Source organism: Cuculus canorus, chromosome 11, assembly GCF_017976375.1.
Source record: "Cuculus canorus isolate bCucCan1 chromosome 11, bCucCan1.pri, whole genome shotgun sequence".
Taxonomy (NCBI): domain Eukaryota; kingdom Metazoa; phylum Chordata; class Aves; order Cuculiformes; family Cuculidae; genus Cuculus; species Cuculus canorus.
In genome coordinates this window covers 11,863,834-11,887,166 of record NC_071411.1, presented here as the reverse complement: position 1 = coordinate 11,887,166, position 23,333 = coordinate 11,863,834, and the positions used below count along the sequence as shown (strand labels likewise).

At 40.2% G+C, this 23,333-nt stretch overlaps 1 long non-coding RNA gene across 3 annotated transcripts; it reads right to left on the bottom strand.

The window, feature by feature from the left end:
• LOC128853308 (uncharacterized) lies at positions 1-18,462 on the bottom strand. Of its 3 annotated transcripts, none has more exons than XR_008451756.1 (5): positions 18,116-18,462; positions 10,442-10,541; positions 8,735-9,104; positions 6,461-6,592; positions 1-4,518 (listed from the first exon to the last, which is right to left on the bottom strand). It is a non-coding gene; the product is annotated as an uncharacterized LOC128853308 (long non-coding RNA). The 3 variants fall into 3 exon arrangements; XR_008451757.1 differs by having other exon boundaries at positions 8,969-9,104; XR_008451758.1 differs by having other exon boundaries at positions 8,735-9,068.
• Between the last annotated feature and the right edge of the window lie 4,871 nt (positions 18,463-23,333).

Below are 23,333 nucleotides of genomic sequence, written 5' to 3'. Positions count from 1 at the left end.
GTGTAAAAGTTATTTTATTAAATTTGATGAGGTCAAGTAAACGTACATTTCAGAGTTTGTTAGTTAATGCCATCAGTGCCAATCTGTCTGTGAGCAGCCCAAATTACTGTAATTTAGAGGAAGTGTGAGCCATTCAATGTGATGAAGGGCTTTTTCCTTTTTAGCAGCTGTTATCAAAGACACACACCACCAGCTGTGATGAATTTTTCATTTTAGGAGTGCTGTTTGTAAGAACGTTGACTTAGAAATGAAATTTAAGTACCATGCTACCAGGTCTTGTGGGATTTAATGCCCAAATTAATATTTTCCCTTTTGTATCTTGCAGTTGATGGCTAGGAATAGTGACTAATTGCAATGTTGCTGTTGGTTAACCTCTTAGTAGTTTGAAGTCAGAGGTCATTAATTACTTTTCTAGAATAAAGAACACAGAAAATTACAGCAATGTAAAGGATATGGAAATGTAGCAATGATTAGAATTTAATTTGGCATTGCTGAGGGTCATGCTCAGGATGAAGAAAACCAAGGCTTGAGCGCTGGTCACTTGAGAGAGGTACATTGATTATGAGTGTAGTTCTCAACAAAAGGTGTCTGCAAACACCAACATACCCCTTGTCAGTTATTCATACGCATGGAACAGAATATATGCTCTTCCAAAAATACATCTTTACCCCCTCAAAATACATCATTTGATCAGTTTGCTATTCCACTGCAGTACTTTTCCTTCCATTCTCTCAGCAGATGCACTCCTGTGTCTACTTCCTTACTATCCTCAGGAGGAAAAACTATATGGCTGGTAAAAGTTATGGTAAAAAAGTTATGGTAACAGCAGCTATACTGACAACAATCTTTACCATGTAAAATCCCAAAGCTCATTTACATCCCTCAGCTCCCTCCTATCTTGGCAATACGTAAGAGAATATAAGTTGTCAGAATGTAGAAGGAACCAAGGCACTCCATCTTCTCCACCTACATATTTGAATTAAGTGGAAAATTAAATTAATTTACTATACTGGTGGGATAAGAGGCACTAGATGGTGCTGTAGCATACACTTTTGCAGATATTGTTTGTGAGAATTAGTCAGCTGTGCTGCACTGTTAGCTTTAGGGTTTCTGTTTTTAGAGGATTCACAACAAACAATGGAAAAATTTGATCTCTGACTTAATCCCTTTAAATTAGGGGGGTTTGAGTGTTTCTACAACATGCTGTTTTGACAACAGTAGTCTGTATAGTCTAATTAAAATAGGAAAAGTCCTGGGTATGTCTGCCATTGATTCCTACTCTGCCAATAAATTGGCTTGTTATACATCCAAACCCGCTAGTTCTAGGCAGAACAAAAGAATATGTCTAAGTATCTCAAAATAAAAAGTGAGTCTCAACTTTTAGACAATTTAGTACATACTGACAGTAAGAAAGGAGTTACAAGACAAAAAGAAAGTCTATAAACATGGAAAAAAAAAAGCCCGTTCCAAAAAAATGTATGAATCCATCTTCATACCAACGACTATGCAGTCCCAACACTAAGGACATTTGCCATCTCCATATGCCCAAGGAAATTCCTGGCTTTTCAAGTCAATCAACACAAATTACCAGTTGAAATTACTATTCTCTTCATCACAACTTTGTTGCACAAATTAGAAAGGCGTGCCTGATAATGCAGCTATTACCTGCCACCGGCACGGAGCGCAGAAGGTCAGTGTAGTACTCCCACTCGACGGTCTTGGCACACATACCCAGCAAACAGGAAAACAAATCCTTCTTTTAATTGTAAGAACAGAACCTAAGCTGTCAGCTTTGCATATACCAGGTTATCAAATGTGCCATCCCAAAACCACTACATCATCCGACTTGTCCATTTCAATATTAAATGTACTCTAAGAGAATGTAAAAAAAAAAAAAAAAACCCATAAAGCAAAGAAAATCAGTGATGGACAGGAGAACTGTTCTAGAAATAAGTGTAGCTGGACAACACTTGTGAAGTTAAAGAGCAGCAGATGACTAGTTTATCATGAAGCAGCTGATGCTTGCTTCAGTTGGCATTCTAGTAAGAACAGAGCATATTTACGACTCTTTTTTTTTTTAATATTTGCTGCCTAGGTCAGGCTAGCATGACAAATGAGCAGCTCTGAATATGCAAAAGGCTTTCAGACAAAGAGCCTATTAGCCAAACATGCCTATTACTATGCGTAGAAGCAAATTCTCTTGCCAGTGAACTCTCGCCAAGTAACAAACTATTTGGCATGTGTGCAAAACCCATATTCAACACAAGTGACAGACAGCATGGGATAAAAAGCAAATGTGACTACAAACAAATTTGGTCCAATAAAGAGAATAGAAAGTGAGGAAAAACTCCACTTGACATAATGGAAGCTGAAGGGTATACCGAGTCAAAGAGACCCCGTGTCCTTTAGGTAGCCCTTAGGAGTATTGCCACTACATAAATCCAGAGCTTCCAGACAGCTTAGAGATGAGTGTACCCTTCTGAGAAAAGGGGCCAAGACCTGTTCCTGTGTGACTGCTGCTCTTACAAATAGAGCTGTAAATCAGTGGTGTCAATGGGCAGCTTTACAGTTGCTGATGTAAATTAAAGATGGGCCCTAAAGCCAGGAGCAGGCTGAGCTGCTCCAAACACTTCTGTGGTGGTGAACTGCACTTTAAAGAGACTTTCAGAAGCATCAGTTGGAAAACCAGCAGTGATGTTGACCAGAGCTCCAGTTACACCATAGTGATTTGAGAGCTTGAAAGCAACAAATTCTGTTAGGGCTTCCTTAACCTGCTCTAGAAAACACTGTAGTTTGCATTGCTCCTGGGCCACCATGAGATGTATCCATAGCTTTCAGATGTAGGTTACCACAGACCTGATGTGTCCGCAGCTACTGTAAGCTGCAAAGAAGATGTATAAGAGGTAGCAGCCTGATTTTTCCTTTAAGCTTTTCCATAACAAGATTTTTTGTTTGTCTTCGTGGCAAGCTCTTTAGCCAGCATAAATGAGAGTAACCCATTGCATCTTGCTAGCTGAAATATTTCTTTTTCCATTGTTCTTATTGGATTTGTCAGCACCCATCTTAGCAAAAAAAACCAATGCATATATTGTTCTAGACAGTATTGCTGAGAAAGATCTAACTAGCCCTGGCTTAACAGGAGCGTATGTAGAGCTCATTTCAGCAATTCCTACTCACAATGTGAGCACTGTTGAATTCATACACTTAGATATTAACCAATGGAGACAAATAAATTGTTTCCATATCTTATATAATATAATGTAATTGGCTTTATATACATTTAGGTAGAGATATCCAGTTAATAAATCTAACTTAGTTTTAAATACAGAGTAGTAAGTGTAAGTTAAAAGTATTGTCATTCTTGCACTGGTAGAAAGAACATGCTAATTCTGCTACCCATGCAGGAAAATCACTTGGCTTCAGGAAGGTTCAAAGAAGTTAATATGGGAATATTTACAACAGTATTGTCCTTAATCTTGAGGAAAACATTCTTGAATCTGTTTGAGACTTTTGGTAGCTTCATATGGCTGCAGTTTGTCTTGAGGTGGAAAGCACATAACCTCAGCAGATGACTGCAGTGAAAATGCATCACCCAGACAGAGCTAACATTGACGATGAGCAAAAGAGACACAGCAAAGGCTTTGAAACCAAGGTCTTTCTGAGTTTTTTTCATCACAAAGTACTGAAATTTAGTACAGATGGAGTACTCTTTCTTTGTAGTCTGCTTATGTAGGTTTTCTCCAGTTCTTGGGCTGGAAGTTGTATTATCACTCCCTAACTTTTTTTTAGTAGTGGTACCGAGTATTGTATCACTCCAAAGGTGGCTGCACCACAAAGGTGGTGGAAATCAATATATGCTATTATGTAATAGACATCAACTACATGTAATGGACACGAATGTTAGACTGCTGTTTTCTGCTTAAAGCAGCAGAGGAACACGCACTCTAGATGTGTTATTATGCTTTTGCAGTTCTCATTTTGTTCTTGCTTTTGCAGGACTTTGATCATCCTTGACCCTGACATAGGTTAGAGCAGCCTTGATCCCATAGGTAATGGTATATTAGGTGTGGCGAAACTAGCTGTACTTTCTGTATACCTTGATGTGTTCTTTACCATCTCCTGGTGTGAAGTTTCAGAACATTCATGCTCTTGAGAGAAATCTTATTAAACCCTTTAACTTCTTTTCAGCCACCTTGAAGAACATGTGAGACATGAAAGAGCTGGAAAATTAGAGAAACTGGCCTTACAACTAATATTGGACTCACCAGCTATACCGAGCTCATACCAGTCTATAGTTTAATATTAGACCTGCAGCCCTCAAGTCACATACCAGTTTCAGCTGTGCAGATTGATAATAATCCCAGTCTTGCTCTCAGAGCATTACCCAGCAAGAGAATCTGTCTATACAATCTCTTGGTACAGCCGAGTCCCTTTGGGAGAGCAGTTACAGCCTCAGAAATGTGTTCAGGTTCCCCTGCTGGCCCACATTTAAAATCCATCCAGCTGCCAGTTTCATCTCTGTTGATAGGAACAAAAAAAAGATAAGCTGCTGGATAAGGAAACCTCTGTCAGATAACCTCTTTCGTGTACAAAACTACTTACAGAGTGGTATTTTCCCCTTACTAGCATAACCGTCACATTAAGATGATTCCTCTACCTAGAGAATCTACTGAAACACCGAACTGAATAACAGCTTTAAAGAACTTCAGATAAAGTGATGGTGAAAACCTCCACTGGGAATGGGAAAAATATATACCTTCTGAAAAATTGAAGTTCCCATTCTGCACATGGTGTTTCAGGTACTTGATTTTTGGCAGTTTCAGAGTACTAGCTGAATGTTCAGCCGGCATCAAATTAGCTCTCAACTGAGAGTTTTGTTGAGTTTGTGTATTGCGAGTGTAGTTTGTGTGTGTGTATTAGACCAAGTTCAAGAGGTCTGGATGAAGGTGTGGGTGGATGCACATAATGTGGGTCAGAGACACCAGGCAGGAAGTAGTCGTGGCAAAGCTCATTAAAAGGATGTCTCCATCGAAGGATTTCAGAGGTAAATAAATCTAACAACTATTTAAAAAATATTAGTCAAGCCTATGATTAATGATTTAATGATAAAGCAGAGAGATTAAAGAAACAGACATTCTAATATTATACACAGTGATACATAAAAATGCAGTAATCATATTTTAAGCTTTTATCTAATTGCAGAGAACACAGCACTGCGGGAAAAAATATCAATTCAGTCCTCAGAGTTATTACACCAAATTTTCACCTTGTTTAAGGGCAGATGTACATCCATTCCAAAAGGAAACAGATGTTTTCAAACCATCACAGCTCATTTATAGGGATAATTACCTGTAAATAGTAAGGTTATTAACGTTATTAGTTGAATATCACTATCTATCAAGCATGAAAAATTAATTAAAGTAGAAATTCTACTACTGAAGTCCCACTTAGGATTAATTTCCTCCAATTGCTGAGTATTTAAGGAGATTTTCAGCAATATATCATATTTCGTTGACCATTCACAAAACAGGTGATTTTCTTCAGTGTTCCAAATCACCATAAGCTCTACATTCAAAATGCTAATACCTCCTCAGAATTTGTCATTGATTTACACTGAATTTTCGGATGATCCCTGCACCCCTCTCCCCACCCCACTTAGAAGAATATTAACTGCTTGACTGAGAATGATGGAACATGAGTATTGTTCCACTGAAGCACACACCACTGACCTGCAAAAGGACATACACAGTTTTGTAGAGAGAGAAGGAAATATCTGAGAAGCTACGATGCATCCCATGGGAGCCTTGCATTAACTGGAGCAGGTTCCTGCTGCACGCTGCAGTGGTTCCTGCACAGTGGTTAATGTGATCCCTGAACAAGGTCTTACCTGTGCAACCAATATCAGACTGCCAAGCACTGCGAAAGGATTTCACGTTTCACAAGTTTTAAGGCCTTGAAGAAGCCAACAAACTCTTCAACAATGAATTGACCTTCATTTAATGACCTATTATTATCAATGCCAAATAAGAATAGTAATAACCAATACTGAGATATGGATTAGTAAACTTCAATTCAAATCTCCAAGTAAATGCCCTTTCTTTTTTTGCCTCCGTTTCATTCATTCTGTTTCATGTAAATTGAATATAGTAGGCTTTTACAAGGCTTAAATACACACTGTCTATATATGCATCATACAGCTAGGCATGGGGGTTTAAGATACTTCAGAATGTTTTTTAAATAATGTATTTTTTACATGTCATTTTTTGGGCATTTAGTTAAACAAACTAGAATGGAGGTCAAATAATTTTGTCTTTGCCTGACTTCCTGAAAATTCAATTAGTCAATCTTTTGTTACAAATACAGACATATAAACAATTTACTTTAGATAGTCATAGTAGGATAGGAAATTGTATGTATTCTCTCTTTTTACATTTTCTATTGTTCTGTTAAAGTATCTTACCATCCGTTCCATATTATGGAAAGCAAATCAAAGGCACAAAAGGCGTGAGACTGCTAAACCAGCACTGAATTAATTTCCAAAGTCAGGTAAAATGTCATTCCATTGTTCTTTTGAAAATCATCCCCACAGCATCTGTAACATAAGGAAATGAAAAATAGAAGAAAGTATTAAGCTAAATGGCCTTTTGGAAACATGGAGTGAAAGCTGTACAGAGGATATATAGTGGGAGGTCAGCTAAATGCTTTTTTTTCTGTGGTTTCTTTATGTTTTGTTCTTCCCCCAGATAAGCAGGGATTGAAATAAAAAGGGGCCTGACTAGAAATGTTTTCATTAACTTGATCATTAGGGTCAGACACTCAAGTGGAAGAAGACTAGCCATTTTATATAATGCAAAATGAAATAATTCCATTTTAATGTCCTATTTATTAGGAGCTGAAGAACACTTAGTTAGAGAAAAGAATCCTTGTTTCCCCTGAGTGCATGGATCACATCTAATTGTATTCTGCCCAGACCAGCCACGACAGCGAGAGGAACAAGAATCAATATTGCAATAGAGATGCCTTCCTCATTACATTTCAGAGACGTTTACCGTTCATAAGAAGAAGGTACATTCTGCATAAGTAGTCTGGAGACACAATAGGAATTTAACACTTGCAGGCAGGAACACAGGTTTAGAAAGTCGCTGATAATTCATAGGTTTCCATGCTGGAAAAACTCTGAGGGCACTGCAGCTGATTTACTTCATATCAAGTGCTTCAAGCCTTGTGCTAAGACCAGCTGGACTGACTGGTTTTAGCATGCATGGTTCAGTGATTTTATAGTGCATCCACTCTCTTGCTCTTTCCAACCATTTCATTTTTGGGGGTAGTTTTGCAACATTTCCCAATAGAGCTTCTGGAAGCCGTGGATTCAGGGATATTGTCAAGGAGGAGCTCCTTTCATTTTCAAACCCAGTGGTAGTTAGTCAGAAACCTTCTTCCAGCTGCCTTAGAATTGATCAGAAAGTGACAAATTGTATGTAAAACATCTTTGCTGATCTTAAGACACCTAGGGGCTAATTTCCAAGGGAAATTCTAGCTGGCAACTGCTGCAAGAGTCTGGGTCCCTAAGTCCATCAGAACGTACAAGTGTGTTGGAAGCAAGATTAAAATGGTAGCCCAATGTTATTTAAATCTAGCCAAAACAGCGCAGTTCTGCATTCCATAATCACTTAAATGTATCCACTCTTCATTCATTGGCACTCGCTTCCAGGCTGAGCAATCACTGCGTGCAAATAAACCCTGCACTTCACTGGAAACAATAGTCAGCAAAAGTCACATTCAAACAAGAAAACTGCTACATTAAACAGACCTGCTGTTAGTTATCCCTGACACATATTGTCTGTAACATATATATAGCAAACACTGCAGATCTCATAACCACTTTTGACTTAATTAGATGACAACATTTATGATTTTGTTAATTACAAAAGAACTAAAGGATGCCATTCAATGGAGAAATTAATTTAAGTTATTACAGTGATTTGACGAAGTTGTGCTCTCTGAAGCTATTAGGCAAGCCTTCCTTTCCAACTGAAGTTTTGTCCTCTGTAACACCTTTAGTGATAACCTGAGGAAGCATTCTTGTAAAGTCTGCAGATGGCATCAAAGCAGGGGGACTAGTCAATGCACTTTTAATTCAGAGAAACTTAAACAGGCTGGAGGAGCAAGCTGACCATAAACTTGCCAAACTGAACAAGGGCACACGCAAAGCCCAGTGCCTGGGAAGGAATAACCCTTTGCATAACTCAGGCTGGAGGCTGAGCAGGTGGTGAACAGCCCTGCTGAGCATGACCTGGGGTCCTAGGAGACAGCAAGCTGAGCTCAAGCCAGCAGCATCCTAAACTGTATTAACAAAAGAATAGCTCAATAGAAACACTTACTCCCTTTATCCAGCACCCTTAGACTGCACCTAGAGTACTGCTGGGCTTCCCCTATCCAGGAAAAGCATTGGTAAATTGGTGCAGGTTCAGCAGAGCCCACAGAGCTGGCCTGGGATCTGGAGCACGTGGCGACCTGCTGTGAGCAGCTGCTGATGTTGCAACCGTCCTGGTGATGCAGCTTACTCCAAACCCTTGCATCGAGGCAACAGAAGAGTTAGAGGAAGTGTGAATTCCATTAATACATTAAGGCATCATTTACCAGAGACAGAACCAGCAGGTATGCGCTGATATTCCTGGAATGCATGGATTTTTATTTTTTTTTGTTATGGGAAGATTATGTCTTGAGCACTTACGTGGACTAGTTTCTGGAGGAAAGGCAATCCCAGGCAAAGAGATACACACACATTTGTAGTATTTTTGTTGTATATATGCCATTGGACTTATTGAAACTGTAAGCTGCAATCACTCAAATAAATAAGCGGTTTGGGGAACTGCACAAGCAGGGAAGCGAGAAGCTCACAAACAAGGTCCTGTGTGTGCAGACACGAACATGGAGACATCACCAGAATTTTTAAGCAAATTCCTACCTAAGAAATGCAGAAGAAAGACAGCAGGTGATTAGTGGGAGACAAAAGAACATCGCTGGTGCAAAGGATCAGAAATTTCGTCGTTTCATCTGCCATACTCCTGAGGTGCTCAAATAAATAGGATTGAGCCTAAAGACTGCACATAGGATGACTGTCTCAATATTTTTAAACAGAATCAAAGGCATAATCTATTCCATTGACAAAATAATGGAATTATTAATAGCTGCATGCCTGTAAGTTCAGGACTGAATGGTATCAATTAAATTTAATTAATACAATGCAATGCTTTGAGGGCATAAAATGTCACATTACTCAAGAGAATTCTTAGAATTAATCCTATTAATACTATTTTTAAAAATTATTAATCATAGAACAGTGTTTGCTGCATTAGCACACTGCTAACCATGAATAGCTCCATAAGCAAAGTCAGATGGTACTCCAAAGTTTTAGGGTGGTTGGTAATTCTTCTGTATGGAAAAGCAATTTTTTTTCCCTGAAATCCAGTTCCACTTGAAAATGGCAGTAATAAGCAAATCAATATTGATGACATTTTTTAAATAACCATATTCTTTGTACTGCTATTGATTCTAGCAGGGCTGACTAAAGAAAGGACATACATAAATACCAAAAAAGAGAAGAGTGGGATATTAATGTCATCTTTCATCATCGTGGGCACTAATATGGCTGGAAATCATTGATTACCTTAAAAGCTCCTAATAACTAAAGAACTATTGACTTAATATTTTCTCTAATCCTCCATGAAATTTTACAGTAAGTCCTGATGTATTTTCTGTTAAGGGTTTTAAGGCTGAACTACATCATGTACTTACCTGAAGTGTCAGCTCTAAGGCTTACACCGCAGTTGCTGAGTACTACGTTAAAGGTGAGTAATAACTCCAAAGATTTAAGTATGGTTTCAGGGACTTTGGAAATAGATACATCTTCTAGTGTGTGATATTCTGTAACTTCTGTCTTTTAAATAATCTTTATAATTAGGGAATAACCTAATATAAATTTATTCAGTAAAAACATTGGTCCTGTTCATAATTACTCAACCATAGCTGTTCTAAAAATTCCTTTATCATTGCACAAGTATCTCAACAGCCATTTTTAATCCTTCTTATTTGTATATTACTAATATGCTCACAATCTAGTTTTCTATAACACCAGTGAATGTTATTTGTCAATGTTAAATAAGGCAATGGTGAAAGAAACCTTACCCAAACATCTGAACTCTTCAGATCCCATTACAGTGAGAGGATGATTATTAACATTTTTTTGTTTCATTTTGGTTTGTTTGTTTGTTTGTCATTTATTAAGTGAAAATTATCTGAAAGGTCCAGTTACATCTTTACTTTCACTGTGTTTAGGATGATAGGAATGTTTACAGGGTCCAGCTGAAGGCATGAACACCATCATGCTAGATCCTGCATTGTCATGTGGCAAGCAGAGAGATTTTTCACCATAGCTCACCTTTGGTTTTGATTCAGCAGGAACAGCTGAAGATGCTAAGCAGCAACCCTGGTTACAGACGACCTAACAGGCAGGTTGTACTTCCCCCTGCACCTCAGCCCTGCAGTGGAGAGAAAAGTGCATAGTGGTAAAGGGCCATTTTGGTGCATCCTTAGTTTTTGGTGATACTTTCAGCAGCAAATCCTGATGACCATTTATCTGCTCTTGTCAGAGAGCGATGACTTTGACTGAAGCACTAGGCGTCCCTTTAACAATTATGGGTTTACAGCCCCCTCACAGATGCTGCAGCAGAAGTAGCTGTGCCTGAGGTCCCTTTGTACTGTGGTTGTACTGACTTGACCCTAATATCACATTCCTAACCCATACAAAACTATAAAGCCCCATAAATCTTCTCACCTAGGTCCAAAGCAGAGAAAAGCTTTGCATATCCTCAGCAATTCCCCTGAGATGACTTCCATACATTTCAAGTATATTTACAGAAATACCTTCAAGATACCTAACACCGGATTTATGAGAACACCTCTGTACTTTTTCAAAAAAGATAAAAGACTTTGAGATTAAGAACTAGTTGAAAAAATAGTATAGAAGAAGTGCAATTATAGAGCTCCCTCTGATTCACAGACCCTTACATCACTTGAACAACATAATGCAGTTTTGCTGAGTTAACTCACATTTTTCAAGACCTCTTTATATAGCGCAGGTGATGCATAATAGGATCCAGCAAAGAAAAACAGATTTTCTTTCCCTTTTCTCCAATAAAACTAAGGACTTCTTTAGATCCCATGACTTACATCTAATCCTTAGCAATTGTTTTTCCCTCAATCCTATTATCATTTATGGAACTATCTTTGTTATAGAAGTAGTCTCATTAAAACAAATGGGCCAGCATGAGTGGGTTATTCACGTGCTTTTTTGCAGGGACAGGGTCCAACTCCTCAAGGCCATTTAAGGACCTATGTCGTGTTTAAGCCCTGCATTGCCCTGGGTTTCGTTAGTCCTCTGGCGGGGGTTGGCACTGCTGGGTCTGCCGCAGGCAGTGCAGCGGGAGCACAGCTTGCTCTCACTGCAGTGGCATTGCCTCCGTCGTGGGGTGGGAGCACATGTGCACGGTGTCGTGGCAAGAAAGAGTTGCAAGCTCATGCTTGCTTGTTGCAAGCTCACACCCTTGCTCACACTGAGGTCACTTGGCCCTATAGCTGTGCCCTTAGTAGAGTACTCAGAGCACAGCACCTAATTATTTTAATGACTGGAAATGAACTGTGAATTTCTTAAGAGCCATTGAAGCAAAATGTTTTCAGTCAATCTACCCACGTTAATAACAGACCGTTAGAGATTGCTTATATCTTTAATATGATGAAGTACATCTGTTATATTTCCCCAGTTAATATTAGGCCAAGCGTTAAAATATCAAACCTCAGCTCACATCCTTCTGATGAAAAAAATGAAAAGGACAAAAATGAAAACTCCAACGGCATCTTGCACCTGCGCTCAACTGGACTGCTTGCTCCCATAACTGTATCCCCAGCAGAGTCACTCAGGAGCCAGTAGGTAGACCAGCGTGAGCCACGCTGCTCCTCCAGCAGCTCCCCAAATCATAGACTCACTAGGTTGGAAAAGACCACGAGGATCATCGAATCCAACCATTCCTATCAACCACTAAACCATGACCCTGAGCACCTCATCTACCCGTCTTTTAAATACCTCCAGGGATGGTGACTCCACCCCCTCCCTGGGCAGTCTCTGCCAGTGCCTGGTGACCCTTTCTGTGAAAAAATTTTTTCCTGATGTCCAGCCTGAACCTCCCCTGGCAGAGCTTGAAACCACTCCCTCTTGTCCTGTCCCCTATCACTTGGGAGAAGAGCCCAGCTCCCTCCTCTCCACAACCTCCTTTCAGGTAGCTGTAGAGAGCAATAAGGTCTCCTCTCAGCCTCCTCTTCTCAAGGCTAAACAACCCCAGGTCCCAATGACCAAGCAGCACTGGGAACCACAGGCAGCTGCAGGATGCTCTGTTGCAATTGGCCCGGCTGGGTGTCTAGCAGCATGTTGCATCACCTACAGACCAGTAGTTCGTTCTTTATTCTGGGTTGGTTATTCCTGCTCTAACCGTGCTGTTCATTGCTGATTTGCTTTTTCTTTGGATATCCAAAGAAATGCAAATAGAGAATATAATCAGGAGGATGAGACTCTACAGTGTTTGCCAGTTTAGAGAGTGTGGGCACCTCCATCAGAAACAGAAGTTGAAGCAGCTTTAACAGACAAGTTTCAGGCAGTTCTGATTGGCCATGCAGAAAGAAATCACCTGAAAACATGATTCATTTCTTAAAATGCTGCCTGAGCTTAAGTCCCTTAAAAATAAAAAAGTCATCACTAATTTAGGGAAGTTTTCATTCAAGCACAAATGCACATTTGGTAGCCACAAACAAATAAACACATTTAGCTCTGCCCTTAGGTTTCAGAGATGTCTCCAGAGTCCCCTGGCAGAGCAGCCCTGGGCAAGGAGACCTTACGCAGCCTCCCTGAGAGCAGAGGTAGAGTCATCCAACACCATTAAACGTGCTTGCTCCTTGCGGGAGAGGCATAATGCATATCAGATTGCAAATGGAGCAAAGATTAAACATAGCTTTTAATGGCTCTGCAAACACTTACATTTGAGAAAAACACCAGAGCATATGCTCATTATTTACCACTAAATAAACTCCTTCCTCCCTGAATGTGGCCTTCTTGTGTTCAGCTACAGCACTGCCTCTGCAGATGTCTTCCCACAACTCAGGCAGTACTGTAGTTGCTTAACTTATGAACATATACACGTTTTTGCTGTTGGACACAAAATGGACCAGAAGGTTTTTCACAGTGTGTTCAGACAAATGCCCTGACCACAAGTGATGCCAAACACAGAAATCCTCCATCTCGAAGACTGGGGTCCATATGCCACAGCCCAGCTCTAGGTCAGGAATTAGCAGAGTGTTCAAGGGTCTTTTAATCTTCCCTGCTCCAGCAATCCTTTGAGGAGATCACGTTCCTCAAAGACACCAGATATTGGAATGGGTTTAGAACATTTCATCACAAAGGCTCTGCTCACTGGGGAGGCCACAGCTGCTCAAATATCAGACTCAAGTGTAATCAGTTTGATAAGTTACACAGCAGACTTTCTCCTCCCCAAATAGATGCCTGCTCAAACTCTTCTGGGAAGAATATCCAAAATGAAAAATCAGTAAGAATTATTTTTCTTCAGTGCTAATAATTATTTACAGGTCATCTGTCAGCACCCAGAACTTTCCCAGAGAAGCAAGGTGGCCACGTGGGACAGCATTGGACTGTGAGCACATGAAGCCCTCTGCAAATGCATCAGCAGAAAACTTCACACATGCTGACCACCTTGTAAAAACTGCCAGTTTTAACATAGTGCCAATTTTATTGAGAAAACATTGATTAGAAAACCTCTCTTCAGGTACACGGACCTTCTCCATGCTTGCCTACGGCTGTGCTGCAGCAGCATCTGTTAGGCTGCTGGGGTCAGAACTGTGGCCCTACGGTCATGTTGTCTGAATTTTTAAATACTGAATACTTCAACATCTTAGTCCTATTATTGAAATAGCATTATTTAGCTCACGTCACTTTAATAGGTCTTATTTAGCTTGGACTGCTGTGCATGCACACAGCTGATCCCAGAACAGTGTGAGCTGGGCAGCCCTCCTCTGACTGCTGTTCCAGTGTCCCGGCTCCCATAACTTGTCTCTTTGATGGAAATAATCATAGATAATAGTCACCACTACATCCACCGCACCCTCCAGGCTGCTAAGTGTCCAACTGACCCTTGTGGTGCCTTTGCTTAGGCAGCCAAAAATCCCAAGGCTTGGGATAGGACCACACTTTCTCCTTGCAAATAATGCTGCCAGGGTGATAGGAAGGGCCAAATAATTCCTTGGCTGTGCCCATCACTCACAGAGCATTTCTTCTCCAAGGCTGATAAAACAAAGAACCAAGATGAATTTCTCCTTAGTAATTTTCCTTTTGCCCATTACTGCCTTTACAATATAATATAACTGCACATTTCTTTGTGACTCAGAAATAAAGAATTGTTTAGATGTTTATTAGACAACAGAGTTGAATGAAATTAGTTACATTATGTTGTCTAAAGTATGAAAGTTAATTGGAAGACACAATGATTTAGTAAAGTTTGAAATACCAAATGTTTTTTTGAGTAAGTTAATGACAACTAGAATCAGAATGTAACTGTGGAAAATGGAAATTTTATTTTAATTCCTACTGAAGTGCTTCTGTAAATGAGCTTGCTTTTGCCTCATTGTGAGAGGTTTATCACAGCTTGGTTTGCTCTTGCATATTTAAATGTTATCCAAGGGTACATTAAATACGGCGACCAGATCGCATTCATCATAGCACACTGGAATAGCAATTTAATTTTTCTAAATAAAACACAAGTGGGGAGTGAGAGTGGCAACTGGGAGGAATCTCCTGGACAAAGATCAAAAGCCTGGTAGCTGAGGAGCTGGGGCAGCTGGGGAGCTCTGGTGGGCACTCCCAGCACCAACCACCGCCACTCCACCACCCCATAAGCTTTGCTCCCTGGAGCACTTACACAATGGGTTTGATAATGTAAACGCAAAATGTCAACACCACCATCTCAGAAAAGCCAGCGTGGCATTTTCAGAATGTTTTCACTCCCATCTTTTGTGTCTGCATTAATTTCTGGTGCTTTGGGGCATTTTTTTGGTAGAAGAGGAACATCTGCAGAAAATGCTAGCATGTTTGTTCCCTAGAATAAAGACAAATAACAGGAAGGGATCCAAATTCTCTCAGCAACGGTGGAATAACTCCACAATAGCCCACAGAGCCCAATGAACATCGCACAAAGCTAAACTGAATTTATACTGCACACAGCGGAAAGGAAAATGCATGCCATTAACAGGAAAGTTTAAATCAGTGGATGGAGGTGGAAATGCTGCTTTTCCTGCTGAAATGCTTTTTATGTTGATTGCAGTTTGCAAAGTGCAAAAGCAAAGCAGCCACCAGATGGTGCAGGTGGCATCGCCGGGTCTCGGCGCTCCCAAGGTGGGCAGAGGCTTCTGTAAATTAGCGTAGTGTTTGGTAAATGGTAGGGAAGACACTGTATTTTCAGTATCCTAGGAGTATTTCCAGCAGTGGAGTGTAATGGAAAAAAAAATGAGGGGGAAGGAAAGAAAGAAAACAACAGAGAAGCATCCCTGTACAATAAGCATTCTGTCACTGCCTGCGAAATATTGCACAGTGGGGGCTGGATGCAAAGTGGAGATGCTACGCTAACCATACTTTGCCTCAAAGGACCTTCAAAAGCTTCGCTCATTTTATCCCAGTTCCTTTCTGAGGGCATAGAACTCGAATTTCCTTTTTTTTTTTTTTTTAACCAGCATAGCACAGAATTTTTGCAAACACATTTTTGTTGTTATCAAGAGATGATCAAATTCCCCCCATCATATCTTGCTAGGAAATACAATCTTGTTTCCTCAGCAACTTTCCATCCTCCTCCTCTCCTATGGAAGAGCCTCCCTCCTTTTCCTCCTTCTCCATGAAAGACAAGGCACTAGCAAGTATTAAGAATACATGTCCATTTCCTTCTCTCTTCCTCCCCACCATAACATTTACGAGTTTCAATTTTATTTGTATCTTCTAGCACTAGTTTGGAGAAACTCCCTGCTGGCCACAAGCACAGTACCTGCCCTGGGAGCTGAGGACAGTCCCTTAAACTGGTGATCCCTGACTGCAAGGAAGTTAATCCAGTTTTCACAAGTTGAGGATGAGATCCTCTAAGTATTTTCTTGCCATCTTTTTTTCCTCCTTTATTTCTTTTTATGTTTATCTCCCACTGATCTCTTAATCCTTGCACTCAGCAGGTTGTTTATTATTTATCTAAACAACTCCTACTGTTGTCTAATATTATCTTCCAGACCCCCTTAAACATTTGGCTTTTCCTGCCCTTTTCTAGCATAAACCAGCCCAGGACTGAATTGCACTGCAATCCTTTCAATTTAACATCTGCTTGTTTTCCTCCAGTTGTTCTTCCACAAAGTACTGTATTTCAAAACAATCTTGTAGCTCCACAATTTTGCTCCTCTAACAAACGTGGAGCTCCCACAGAGCTCTGCTGAGAGAAATCTGAGTTTACTACAGGTTTAGAGATCACACCTTTCCAGATGCATCAGCTCTTACACAACTGGAAATTAAAACTATCAACAGCTTTTAGATTATTTTGTCTTCAAAGTAGGATTCAAACATGACACAGTCACACTAGTTGGAAAGATAATTTGTATTTTAAGGTAGTATAATCTGGGGTGACAAGGTTTCACAGGCATCTAAATTCTTGAAATTGTATCTACTGCATTGGAAAGTTTTCCCATTAAAGCTAGTAACTGTGTGCATTCATTCCTTTGCTCTCACTCCCATTAGTATTGTAAATGCAATGATACTGTGAAGCTGCTTCATCAATTCTTGGCTTGTTGTCAAACAGGAATTTTGTAAAAGCCTGCTACCACACCGAATGCCTGAACTAACAAACACTCTCCAAAGCCCCCATGCTTTATCTTTGCAATATACTCTCCTTCCTCAGAACTGCTTTTAACAGCCATGAGCCCAGCTGATATCGGTATCATTCCAAATACTTTATACATTCCTTTTTGATATCTCTGTGAGCATTCACTTATTTTTCTGATTTTTCCAATTGCCCAAGACTAAACAGCAAAGATATAAAACATTAAAATGCTTTGGCATTGCCTTTCGAAATCTTCATATTTCTCCAACCACCATGTTTTGCTTATGCATAAAGGAGCAGGTGGTGGCTGGAAGCTGCTGGATGACACCTGCAGAGCATTGTGTTGGAGGGGATGACAATTCAACCCAAGATGCCTAAGGAACTGACTAAGATCCTCAGGGAGACTTTGATGATTGGCACTGAAGTTCAAGAAGAGATTGAGGTTCCTGCAAGGCCAAGGGAGCCTGTGGCAGAGCAGAGATGCTGCAAAGCTACTCACTGTGGTACAAGGTTTGTGACCAGCACAGCAAGGTGAATTTGCTGTGTAGAGTTTTACTAGTTTTCTGTATGAATGCATTGACCTAGTTTTCTGGCAATTCCTGAATTTATACTTATGAAAAAATATTGTACTGTCTTTTCAGAATACATACAGGAGAAAGGAAATAGTGTTATACATATCAAGTAGGTCTGTTTTCAGTTACAGCTATTTTAATATCATTTAGTTATATATATGAAATAAATGCAGTGAGGCTGCTACAAAGCTCATCTATACACTCCTTATTAATTCCAGAATACCTACCATCAGTGCATTGCTTAAGGTGAAAATATATGCCTACGTCTTCTAAATTATATCTATTTTAAGAAATATTGAGCGAGAGACCGGGGTTCACCAGGATACTTTGTCAGCACATTGATTGGGATTTGCATGGCAGGGCAATTTGGGTACAGTCCTGTTTCTCACAGCATGCCCGAGTGTTAACCACGAAGTGAATTCCTTTGCAATTTATAGCCCTGTTCTTTTCAATTTGCTCCACTAAGTCATTTGACTCCTGACAGGTCTCAATTCCAAACACTGGATTGTTCAGCACAAAACAAAATGACATCGTCGCCCTAATCAATAGGTACTCATGATAAACTGCAAGGATACATACATCTCTCAGACTGGGTTTTACAACGGGAATTTTTTCTTCTGGCTGCCCTGTGCTATAGCAGCAGGGGCAGTTGCTGAGTGCACAAAGGTGGCTGCTGAGCAAGGAATGCCTGAGCGCAGCTGGGCACCCCATCAGCTGCACCTCCATACCTTCATTCCACCTGCAAGAGGTTGAAAACATTAAATCACTATCAGAATTCAAATGCCAATATCTTTTATACCAGAGACAAACCCATAATGTACATCCATTCAAACTACCCTAAAGAGTGAAGAATATGGAAACGTCTTTCACTTCTCCATGTGCTACATATCTTTTTTCCCTCTCATTTTTTCTTCTCATTTTCTGTTATTTTTATTTCCCTTCCTCCTTTTCCACACTTCTCATTCCACCTCTCTTGTTAGCCCACCGTCAGCAGGCTTTCCCTGTCTTCCCGCATCCCACCTCCCTCCTCCACACTTACCTAGCCTGAGGCTGGATGAGGAGGGCTGGGAATGGCAAGAGGGACCAAACCGAGCCCTTATCAAGCAGCCTGCATCCTCGCAAACATGTGACAAGACTGTAGTCTTTCTACCAGCGATGACTGTTGAGGAAACCTGCCTCCATGATTCCCCTGCAACAGAAACAGAAGTAGTACCACAGTTTTCATTCCTCTCACACAGCTCCATGGCATTATATGTCAAGTAAGGCTGAGCAGGAGACCCCATTCCTCCAACCAGCAGCTTAGTTTTTTCCTGTAATTTAAAGCCATACTGGTGACTGGTTTGCATGAAGAACCCTAAAACACAACAAAACCCCATAATAAGTACCGATTGAGTAGATACATACAGAGCCACCTTGGAAACGCAACTTTGCAGCTGTGAAAATCCTACTCCTGCAGCAGGAGCAAAGGGCTTCCTTCCCCCATGGGTCTATGTGGCTGACATGAGAACAGACAGTGGAAAAGGAGGAATGGGAGCTGCAGATGAGCTCAAAGGCATGTTTGTGTCCCTGCACAGGAAATACAGAGAGATGTACTGGGATTACACCAAAAAGCACTGTGTTTCCCACTGATGGGAGCGAATGAAAATGCAAGGGCATTGTCAGCACTGCACATCAGTAGTGCAGTTCAGGCCCAGGAAGATAAGAAAGAATTGTCTGCAGCATTTTCTCCCAGTGTCACGAGCCTTGCTACCCACTGTGGTGGAAGCAATGCCATCTTAGGTGAAAACAGATCGGAAGCTGCCTTCCTATTTCTGCAAAGTAACACGTAAAGAGCACCTTACAGATTATTCAGTTCAGAGAGACTATTCCAGCCAGAACGTAATCCTTAATGTCACTATCCACCACGTGCAGAATAGCAGTTACACCTTTGCCACTATGCGGCAAACTTCAAAAGAATGAATTAAAAAACCAGCGCAGACAAACAAATACACGTTAGCGATACACTGGCTTCTGCTGACAGCACCCTGTCATCCCTGGGAAAACCCTGCCACATTTTTGTTTTCACTAATAAAGTTAACCAGCATCCCAGAAATAACACACAGATGTTATATGGCATTAAACTGTCACATACTGATTAAAAAAACACTCAGTGCCTCTGTGACAGGAGTAGCCGTTTTAGCTACATTTTCAGAATCAACATATTTAAAAATTGGAAGATTGCTGTCAGCCTGTACATTTACACAGTGTGGCATCGCACATGGTGGGTCAGACTTCATCTTTAAATATTTACAAGAAATTCACTGTCTCCTTGCCTGGAGACTGCAAGGCAACCTGAAAGCTCACAGAAATATATTATCTCCCTCCCTGTCTTTCCTGACTGCAAGACCCAAATGTGTTTTCTTTACATTGATCATCTTTCCCCTGATTTTTCTGTGCTGCATCTGAGTATTTAGATTGCCTATCATTAGCACAGGGCCAGAAATTGAGACAAAGTCAGGTTTTGGTTTCCTAGCCCCTGATTTTCAGACTGAGTGAGAATGAGACTCCCAAGAGCTGCTCCAGGAGGAGTGACTGCCAAGCCCTGCAAGTGGCTCCTATTATGACTGCTCAACTATATTTATGCTGACAAAAGTGGAGCTCATGTTTTCAGCGTGGCATAGGCTGGATCCTTTGATTGCTCTGAGAAGCTCCACTGGTGTCAATACTTACAGCTTCTGTACCTTCCAGCCACTGTGTGTGAAGCTGCACTTGAAGAAGCAGGTCTGAATATCCATCCTGTAAGTGCAATGGTGCAAAATGTGCCAGCATCACGTAATTAATGTCAATCATCACTAAATACAGAGGACTTGACTTTCAAGAGAGACCTGGAGGTAATGCTTGTCAATCTACCCTTTAGGCCATGCATTTGCCAGTAGGTTTGTGTGAATCCTCATCTATGGTGGCATAAAAAACCCAGCCAGTGAGTGCTGTAATTAAGATTAAGTAAAAAACATCTAAAGAACAGATGGAGCAGGGCATCTACAAACCAAAAATAGACATTTATTTAAAAATAGACAAAAGCAACATTAACTTAGTTCAAAGATTGAAATGAAACATTAACGAATCTAGGTTCAGCTAAATACCTGCTTGTCACGTATATTTCCTTATTTTCAATATAGGAGGATATTATAGTATTCCTAAATGGAGAAGGGGAGGAGATTTCTTGGAAAAATAGATGCCAAAAACACCCAAAAGGATGTTATGAAGAATTATTAGTCAGTCCCTGAGCGGAACCAGTGTGTCTGGCACAAGAGAATGTAAAAGCAGGCGTATGTAACTGGGCATCAACAGGGCAACGAATTACAAATACACAACTCTTAAAAAACCCTTACCTCTTGAAGACAGTTGGATAGAACTCATCATATAAGAAATCAACATTTTCCTTCATTTTCTTCAAGCCAGAACAAAACTGCAGAAAGCATTGCTTCTTCCAGAGAGCAGCATCACACCAGCTCTGTGCAGGTGTGCTTGCCTCCACCCATCACTGTCCTTCCCTGCATTTGGAGGGCTGTTGTACATGACATAGGAGAATGTCCAAGGGTGGGAGATAACCACTTCATTAATATCAGATCAGCTGCAAAAGGTATTTTAGAAGTAGCTAATTAATAAACATCTGATAAATCTAACGTAAGCAAATACATAATGTTTTCAGTCACTCCACATGCAAGTTCCAGAATGTAGCTCTCCCTATGTATGCTTTTCGGAGTCCTTGAAAAATTAATTTTCTTCAAAATTCTATTCATTATTTATTACTTACTTTTATTCTGAGGAATGGATCACCATAATTTCCTCAGTCACAAGTATAATTTTTCCCTTTATTTCATATTAAAGTGTAGTCAGGAACCCAAGCACATACCTCCTCTGGTTGATTGTTTTCACCTTAGGCAGTAAAGCATGGGTTTTGCTCAATGTTTGAGACAAGGGAAGGGCAGTAGAATATGAAAACTCCCATGTCATAGATCCAGTTTTGTTTCTGGCCACTAGGAGTTTTCCCAAGCCAGCAGTCCTCTCTATGACCAGGTTTTCCCACCCAGCCCGCAATCAGGTACTTACATGGCCCCAGCAGTGGTGCACGCAAATTCCTCAAAGCCTTAAATATTTTCTCTTTGGAAGCTCCTTACAAGGAAGGTTGGTTTTCTGTTGAGATACTGAAATATGCAAAGAGATCAAGACCTGGCAGTGTCTGACCAGGCAGAGAAGTTATTTTCTCTGTACAAGTGGCATTTTAAACACTAGGATATTTTTTCTGCACATTTACAATTCCAGGGAGAATTCTGTGTCCATAGTCCCAGTGCTGGTTAAGCACCTGGCTGTAACTCCCTGATCTTTCTAACACCTGTGGCCAGAGCTACTTTGGCAGGTTTGCCATCATAGCTGTGTTAATTAGGGGCATGAAAATTTGTCCTACTAACCGGCTTCATCATGAAAACAAGTTATTACATATGGATTCAACTAATGTGAGCATAAGAAAAAATACCTCTTTCTTAAGCATCATTTAGACAGATTTTTTTTTCCTCTTTGTGAAAGGTTTGGTTTTCACCACAAGCTGCCTCTCCACTCGGGAGGAGGGGGGAACAATTGTCTCCTAATTCTAATTAATGCTCGACTGGCTGAAAAGCACATTCTCTGAGAGGAAGGCATTAGGTTTTATTACACAAAATTTTGACATAAAAAAGAAATCATAAAACCATTACCGTTTCGGTTAACAGCAGGCAAATTTATATTCCTGAAAATACTACCACAGGAGTCCAGATTCTTCCCCATTTTACACATCTTGCAAGAAAAACCTGAGTACGCCTTACTCAGGAGTCCAGAGTCTATTTTCTTAGGAGGTGAACGACACACACCGAAAGAATAAAGTGACAATTCCTTCATGTTTCTGAGTTATAGATTAGAAAAATAGTCTCAGCAACACTAATCAATGGCAACTTCGAAGAGAAATGTGGACCATCTATTACATTTTCTCCCAATTACTGTCCTTCTGCTGAGAACTGCATTTTATGTGCCTCCTAGGCTTCAAAAAAAAAAAAAAAAAGAGAGCAGAAAAAAAGAAGAAAGCTCATAAGAGGGTTTTACCTTTTTATTGAATCTAAACAAACTATAGCTAGTTAAGTCGGTAGTAAATTCTGAACTGCTGGTCCAGATGGGACCAATTTGATGGTCTCTACAAAATGATGATAATTTATCTTTTCACTTTGTAGCCAAAGCAAGTAAAGGAAAAGGGCACTAAAATATATTTTTGTATTGACACACCTCCCCTGCCCCAAAGTTTCATTGGATAAATATTTGAAAAAATTATTTCAAGGTCACTTAGTAGCCTTTGTCGAGCCTTGTTAGGTTCTCCAGTCCTTTAAAGCCTCCAAGACTGTATTTTATAGCTAACTGTGAAATGAAAGTACCAGTTGGAAAACAAAAGTCAGAAACATGGCTCAAAGTTGTCATTTTTTTCTGATCATTCCCTTTCCTTTTTGTTCATAACTATTTGTCAAATTTTATCTAAATCCACTAGCCATTTCCAGTAAGGTGAAAAATAATTCACCTTAGCTTGTTAAGTGAACTTTAGCTCTTCATCAAGTTATTTCAATCTAATGAGCTCTCAGGGCCTGTTTTTGGAGAGGAGAACTGATTGCACCCTTCTTTTCTACTGAAAGCTACAGATAAATATGATTCTATCATTTGCTCCTTAGAGTGAATTGTCTCTCCCTCCATAACCTGACTCAAAAGTTTCGTTAGAGAATCACACCTGAAGCCAGGAAAA